At 50.4% G+C, this 6,556-nt stretch overlaps 1 long non-coding RNA gene across 1 annotated transcript in view; it reads left to right on the forward strand.

Moving 5' to 3' along the window:
* The window catches only part of LOC143808906 (uncharacterized), a 101,822-nt gene extending 95,578 nt beyond the window's left edge, over window positions 1-6,244 (forward strand). Inside the window, exon 3 of the long non-coding RNA XR_013222020.1 lies at window positions 5,518-6,244. This is a non-coding gene — a long non-coding RNA (uncharacterized LOC143808906). The remainder of the gene's footprint in view (window positions 1-5,517) is intronic.
* Window positions 6,245-6,556: the final 312 nt, after the last annotated feature.

Genomic DNA, 6,556 nt, shown 5'->3' on the forward strand with positions numbered 1-6,556 from the left:
TGCATCTCACTGACTGGGCTCTGGCTGTCTCTGGGAGCAGGCGGGGAAGGGGCTGCTCCACAAGTCTTGAAATCTCCAAGGCCTGCAGGGCCCTTCAGGATGGAAAACTAAACCACTACCCACAATAAGAAGAAATAAACTACTAGACAATAGGGCTTGGCAAAATAAAATACTAAAATCTACAGTTGGATAACTAAACCACTATACACCAGAAGATGGAGAACTAAACTATGAGAGAACAGGAGTTGAAGAAATAAAGTACTAAACACCTAAAGTTGGATAACTAAAACAATACACATCAGAAGATGGAGAACTAAACTATTAAACACCTAGTTTTGGAGAACTAAACCACTACACCCCAAGGGATGGTAAACTAGAACACTAAAGTTTAGAACCAGGGCTGCCACTAGAAATTTCGGGGCCCATACTGGCAAAATTTCCAGGGCCCCCTTGAGACTCCGCCCAGGCTCCACCCCAGCCCCGCCTCCACGCTCCACCCCTCAAACTGTCCACAGTCCCACCGCTCTCTCTTGGAAAATCTCCACCTCTCACCTATCACACATTGACAGTTCCCATCACCAGATCATACATGTAGCCGGCAGTTTTTTTTTGGGCCAATAGATTTTTTTAAGCCACCAAAATGACAAGGTAGACACTTTTGGCCGGGCCCTACTCTACTGTAACCTATTAAATATTTGTTAAAATATGCAGTACAATTTAGGTATATTTTTATTTTTCAATTTTTAAAATGACCTATAATACCACATACAAGGAACAAATACCACAGCACCATGACCAGACACCATATTATCACCACAGTGACCTATAATACTATCTACAAGGCACAAATACCGCCACACCATGACCAGATGACATATTACCACCACAGTGATCGAATAATATCAAATACAAGGAACAAATACCACAACATCATGACCATATTACCACCACATTGTGACTGAATACTACAATACTGATCAATAATAAAAAAAACACAATACTATCACCATAAGTGCCATTATACACAGGAGATCTGTACTTAGTATAGTGTCTGTGTACAGGTAATACAGTGATCACCAGTGACATTATACACAGGAGCTCTGTATATAGTCTATAGGTAATCCAGTGATCACTGGTGATATTATACACAGGACCTCTGTATATAGTATACAGTGTATAGTGTCAATGTATAGGTAACACACTGACTCACCAGTGACATCTCTAGGTGAAGTCCTTCATTTTTCATCCAGCACAGACCGCCATCACTTCATGCAGCCAGGACTCGTTTCTGCAGGAAATAACAGTTATCTCGAGTTCCACTTGCAGAACACATTACTTAATTTTCCCAACTTCTACATTACACCACATGAAGAAGGCGACATAGTGTCAATCTACACAGTAATAGGACTGCCCCTCCATTTAAAACAGTATACTCAAAAAATAAAATAAATACATCACTGCAGTAATAATATCCCTTAATTAGCCCCTATGGTAATAATATTCGCCATCCTGGCCCCGTGTGTCTCATTACTGGGGTCAGCCATATGTTCTCCCATCCTGCCCTAATGAGTATCCATTCTACCCCATATGATCTCCCCATCCTGCCCCATCTGTCTCCATCGTATCCATCCTGCCCCATGATCCTGCCCCATCTGTCTCCAATCCTGCCTCCAGTGTCTCCAATCATGCCCGTATCACCATTCTGCCCCGTCTCCAATCAGGCCCCCATTTCTGCAATCATGCCCCCTGTGTCTCAATTCTGCCCCATCTGTTTCCATTCCTGCCCCAGTGTCTTCAGTCATGCCCCAGTGTCTCCAGTCATGCCCCAGTGTCTCCAGTCATGCCGCCATGTCTGACATCCTGCCCCGTGTCTCCAATCATGCCCTGTTTCTCCTTTCTGCCCCCCTGTGTCCAGCTTTCTGCCCCCGTGTCCAGCTTTCTGCCCCCGTGTCCAGCGCTCTGCCCCCGTGTCCAGCGCTCTGCCCCCGTGTCCAGCGCTCTGCCCCCGTGTCCAGCGCTCTGCCCCCTCCTGTGTCCAGCGCTCTGCCCCCTCCTGTGTCCAGCGCTCTGCCCCCTCCTGTGTCCAGCGCTCTGCCCCCTCCTGTGTCCAGCGCTCTGCCCCCTCGTGTCCAGCGTTCTGCCCCCCGTGTCCAGCGTTCTGCCCTCCGTGTCCAGCGTTCTGCCCCCCGTGTCCAGCTTTCTGCCCCCCTGTGTCCAGCTTTCTGCCCCCCTGTGTCCAGCTTTCTGCCCCCCGTGTCCAGCGCTCTGCCCCCGTGTCCAGCGTTCTGCCCCCGTGTCCAGCGCTCTGCCCCCGTGTCCAGCGCTCTGCCCCCTGTCCAGCGTTCTGCCCCCCTGTGTCCAGCGCTCTGCCCCCTGTCCTTTCTGCCCCCCGTGTCCAGCGCTCTGCCCCCGTGTCCAGCGTTCTGCCCCCGTGTCCAGCGCTCTGCCCCCTGTCCTTTCTGCCCCCCTGTGTCCAGCGCTCTGCCCCCTGTCCTTTCTGCCCCCCTGTGTCCAGCGCTCTGCCCCCTGTCCTTTCTGCCCGTGTCCAGCGCTCTGCCCCCTGTCCTTTCTGCCCCCGTGTCCAGCTTTCTGCCCCCCGTGTCCAGCTTTCTGCCCCCGTGTCCAGCGCTCTGCCCCCCGTGTCCAGCGCTCTGCCTTCTGTCCTTTCTGCCCCCGTGTCCAGCGTTCTGCCCCCGTGTCCAGCGCTCTGCCCCCTGTCCTTTCTGCCCCCTGTGTCCAGCGCTCTGCCCCCTGTCCTTTCTGTCCCCCTGTGTCCAGCTTTCTGCCCCCCGTGTCCAGCTTTCTGCCCCCCTGTGTCCAGCACTCTGCCCCCTGTCTTTTCTGCCCCCCATGTCCAGCGCTCTGCCCCGTCCTTTCTGCTCCCGTGTCCAGCGTTCTGCCCCCGTGTCCAGCGCTCTGCCCCCTGTCCTTTCTGCCCCCCGTGTCCAGCGCTCTGCCCCCCGTGTCCAGCTTTCTGCCCCCCTGTGTCCAGCTTTCTGCCCCCCTGTGTCCAGCGCTCTGCCCCCTCCTGTGTCCAGCGCTCTGCCCCCTCCTGTGTCCAGCGCTCTGCCCCCTCGTGTCCAGCGTTCTGCCCCCCTGTGTCCAGCGTTCTGCCCTCCTGTGTCCAGCGTTCGGCCCCCCGTGTCCAGCGTTCTGCCCTCCTGTGTCCAGCGTTCTGCCCCCCGTGTCCAGCTTTCTGCCCCCCTGTGTCCAGCTTTCTGCCCCCCGTGTCCAGCTTTCTGCCCCCCGTGTCCAGCGTTCTGCCCCCGTGTCCAGCGCTCTGCCCCCCTGTGTCCAGCGCTCTGCCCTGCCCCCCCCCCCCCCCCCGATCGCCGCTCTCAGTAAAAAAAAAAAAAAAAAAACAAGCTCTACTTACCTCCCGCGCTCCTGCTTTCTCCAAGCAGCTGCAGCGTGCACTCGCCGGCGACTGACAATGACGTCAGACACCGGCGACATGCACGCTGCGGCTGACGTCAGCTGCCAGCCTCAGATTGGCTGTTAACTATTCAGTAGCGCTGCAGCACCGGCCGCAGCGCCGGCCACAGCTAAGGGCCCGGTTCAGCCTGCGGCTGCCGGTAGGGGCCCGGTGGGCAGATGAGACGGGGCCCGATGCGTGCCCTCTCTGCCCACCGGGCCCCATACGCCAGTCACGGCTGTAATGCCCTGATGGCGGCCCTGTTTAGAACACACCAAAGTGTCAATAGAGAGCAAATCTTAGAAACACCAAGGCTTGTGGGACAAAACTCTGTATGTAACCCTTCCTCCACTGCTTTGGCCTCCTCTACCTCCTGTAAGTACTCCGCCTGTCCCCTAATCCTCTCCCTTAATGAGGTACCCTTTCCAACACTGCATAGAATATGCCCCCACCGGCGTACTGTGGGAAAACCGCAATCAGGCATTGTTTAAATTCATATGCCTTGGAGACCGCAGTCACACAGCTCAAGCGTTGTGTACAGCTATCCAGGCTGAGTAAGAGCAATGGCTGTCTCCACTGAACTTGGAGTCAGTGAAGGCCGTGTGCGATAATTGCGAAATTGGTGGCGGATCTACGCTGGGTAACCTCACACACATGCCTTTCATGGCTCACGTCCTCAACCTAGTGGTACAGCAATTTCTACACCACTATCCCAGCCTGGATGCTCAGCTGCTGTGTGCTCATTTCTGGCATCTACACCACTCAAGGTCATCGACTTACTTTGCTATAGAGGTGTTTCGGGCTAATGGTGAACCGGTTGATGTATGCTGTGCCTTCCCTGTGGAATTACACTGTGCCCATGTCGCAGTGACTGTTCCATCGACCTTGTGCAATTTATATCCGGTTTGAATAACAACGACCTTAATATACGTCTGACCCCAGTGTGGGATGAGAGGAAGATTGACTTCCTGGATGTCACGATTTGTAGGGATGCAGGAGGCATGATCCAAACACATATTTTTCACAAACCCACTGCTACCAACACCCTCTTGCATGCCTCATCGTGCCATCCTTCCCATATGGTCAAGGCCATTCCTGTTGGCCAATTCTTACGTCTGAGACGCATCTGCTCTAGCGAACAGGACTTTGAGGTTCGAGCGAAGGAGTTGATGACACGTTTTCTGTCGAGGGGATATAGTAGACGTATTGTAAAAATGGCCTACCATAGGGCAAAACATTCTGACCGTGACAATCTCCTCTATAGGAATAATGGGGATAGGTCTAGTAGTAATAATCAGATTAGATTTGTGACATCCTACCATCCCCAACATGTGGGAGTACGTATGGCTATGGAAAAGGCTTGGCCAATTCTACAGGCTGATCCTATCATTAAAAAGTTTCTCCCGACACATCCACTGATTACATTCCGGCGGGCTAGGAATTTGAAGGATCAGCTTATTCATAGCCATTATGTTGGTCAATCTATGCCCACATTCCTCAGCAGCGCTGCTATCCGGGGTGGTTGTACCCCATGCGGGATGTGTGTTGCATGCCCGAATATCGAACGGTGTTCCTCTTTCTCTAACTCTGATGGCACTAGGAATTTTACCATCAGGAAACGTATAACATGCGTCTCTAGATATGTGATATACTATGCCACCTGTCCTTGTGGGCTCATATATGTTGGATTGACCACAAGACAACTTAAAGTTCGAGTCGGATAGCATATTTTAGGTATACGGGCAGCAGCAGAGTGTAAAGATGTCACCACATTGAAAACAATACCTAGACACTTTAGGGATCACCACTCGTGACGCAGCGCTGCTGAGGGTGCGGGGCATAGATCTGCTTAACATTAACATCAGGGGGGGTGATTTATCTAAACGCCTTGCACAATTAGAATCAAGGTGGATATGGACCCTGCATACCATTCACCCGGACGGGTTGAATGAAAATATTTCCTTTGCCCCATTTTTGTGATCCGCGTCTGTGTTGCACATCGCGTATTGGGTATGTGATTTCGGGTTGTGCATGTTTTTAAGTTTCTTATTCTTCTTATTCTTTTATTGTGGTTTTTACTATTTTTGTTTTTTATTATATAGTATTATGCCGTTTTTGGATCCGTTAATGAACATTGAAGAAATTTTGGGCCACTTCCGGAATACAAGCATGTCAGCGTGTCAATATAAACTACCCTTCGTCTGGAATATCATCTTAGGCTATACTTATAGGTTCTATTATGTGATCGCGTGGCTTATGAATGCTATTTTGTTTCTGAGTATATATAATATAATTTTTTTAGTGTATAGCTTCTTTCAGATATATGTTGTTATCAGCTGGGATATAGTTACGGGGTTATTGAGATATTGGTATTGGTATTTTTAATAGGTTATTGCTATTGTTGGTTTTTGTTTGGTGCAAATGGTATATACCTAATATAGAAAAAGCTTGTATGCACTTTACCAATGTTTCTACATATATGTTTTCTTTAGTTTGTGTATCACCTGGTGGCATCTAGTTGCTACATATATGTGTATGTATATGATTTGAATATGCTTATATACATCTATACTATTGTGGGGTATTAACCGATATTTGTTGTATAGAGATATAGTTGTATATATATATATATATTTTTGTTTATGTTAATATTATATACATTGGTGATCGTGGGACTGTTGTAACACCGTTATTTATGTGTATATTCCGCTTCTGTTTTTGGTTTGTGCCATTTGGTTGTTGGCATTTTTCCATTAGTTGTGCCCCTTTCCAATATGGCTTCTCGGCGTTTCCTATCTTGCGCGCATGCGCCGGTGTGCTGAGCGGTTCGCGGTCTCCTTAGTCCTGTCCGGCGTTTGATCATGTGGGGCCCCACGTGTTTCCAGCGCCGGCGGCCATGATGGAGACCGGATGCGCCGCTCAGCGCTCTGATGCGGTGCGCAAGGGGGTCGCACATTTCTGGCTGGTGTTGTGTATATATACATGCACCAGAGTCACTCTAGTTACCCCCTGAGGAAGGAGCTGCCTGCCCACGAAATGCGCGTCGGGGTTCGCGTCCGGCCACCCACGCATTCTGCCTGCTATATAGACATCAGGTATGTGCTCAAACTGAGCTGTAATTTATCTTGTTTTACTTTATGG

Source organism: Ranitomeya variabilis, chromosome 2 (assembly GCF_051348905.1).
Source record: "Ranitomeya variabilis isolate aRanVar5 chromosome 2, aRanVar5.hap1, whole genome shotgun sequence".
NCBI classification, from domain to species: domain Eukaryota; kingdom Metazoa; phylum Chordata; class Amphibia; order Anura; family Dendrobatidae; genus Ranitomeya; species Ranitomeya variabilis.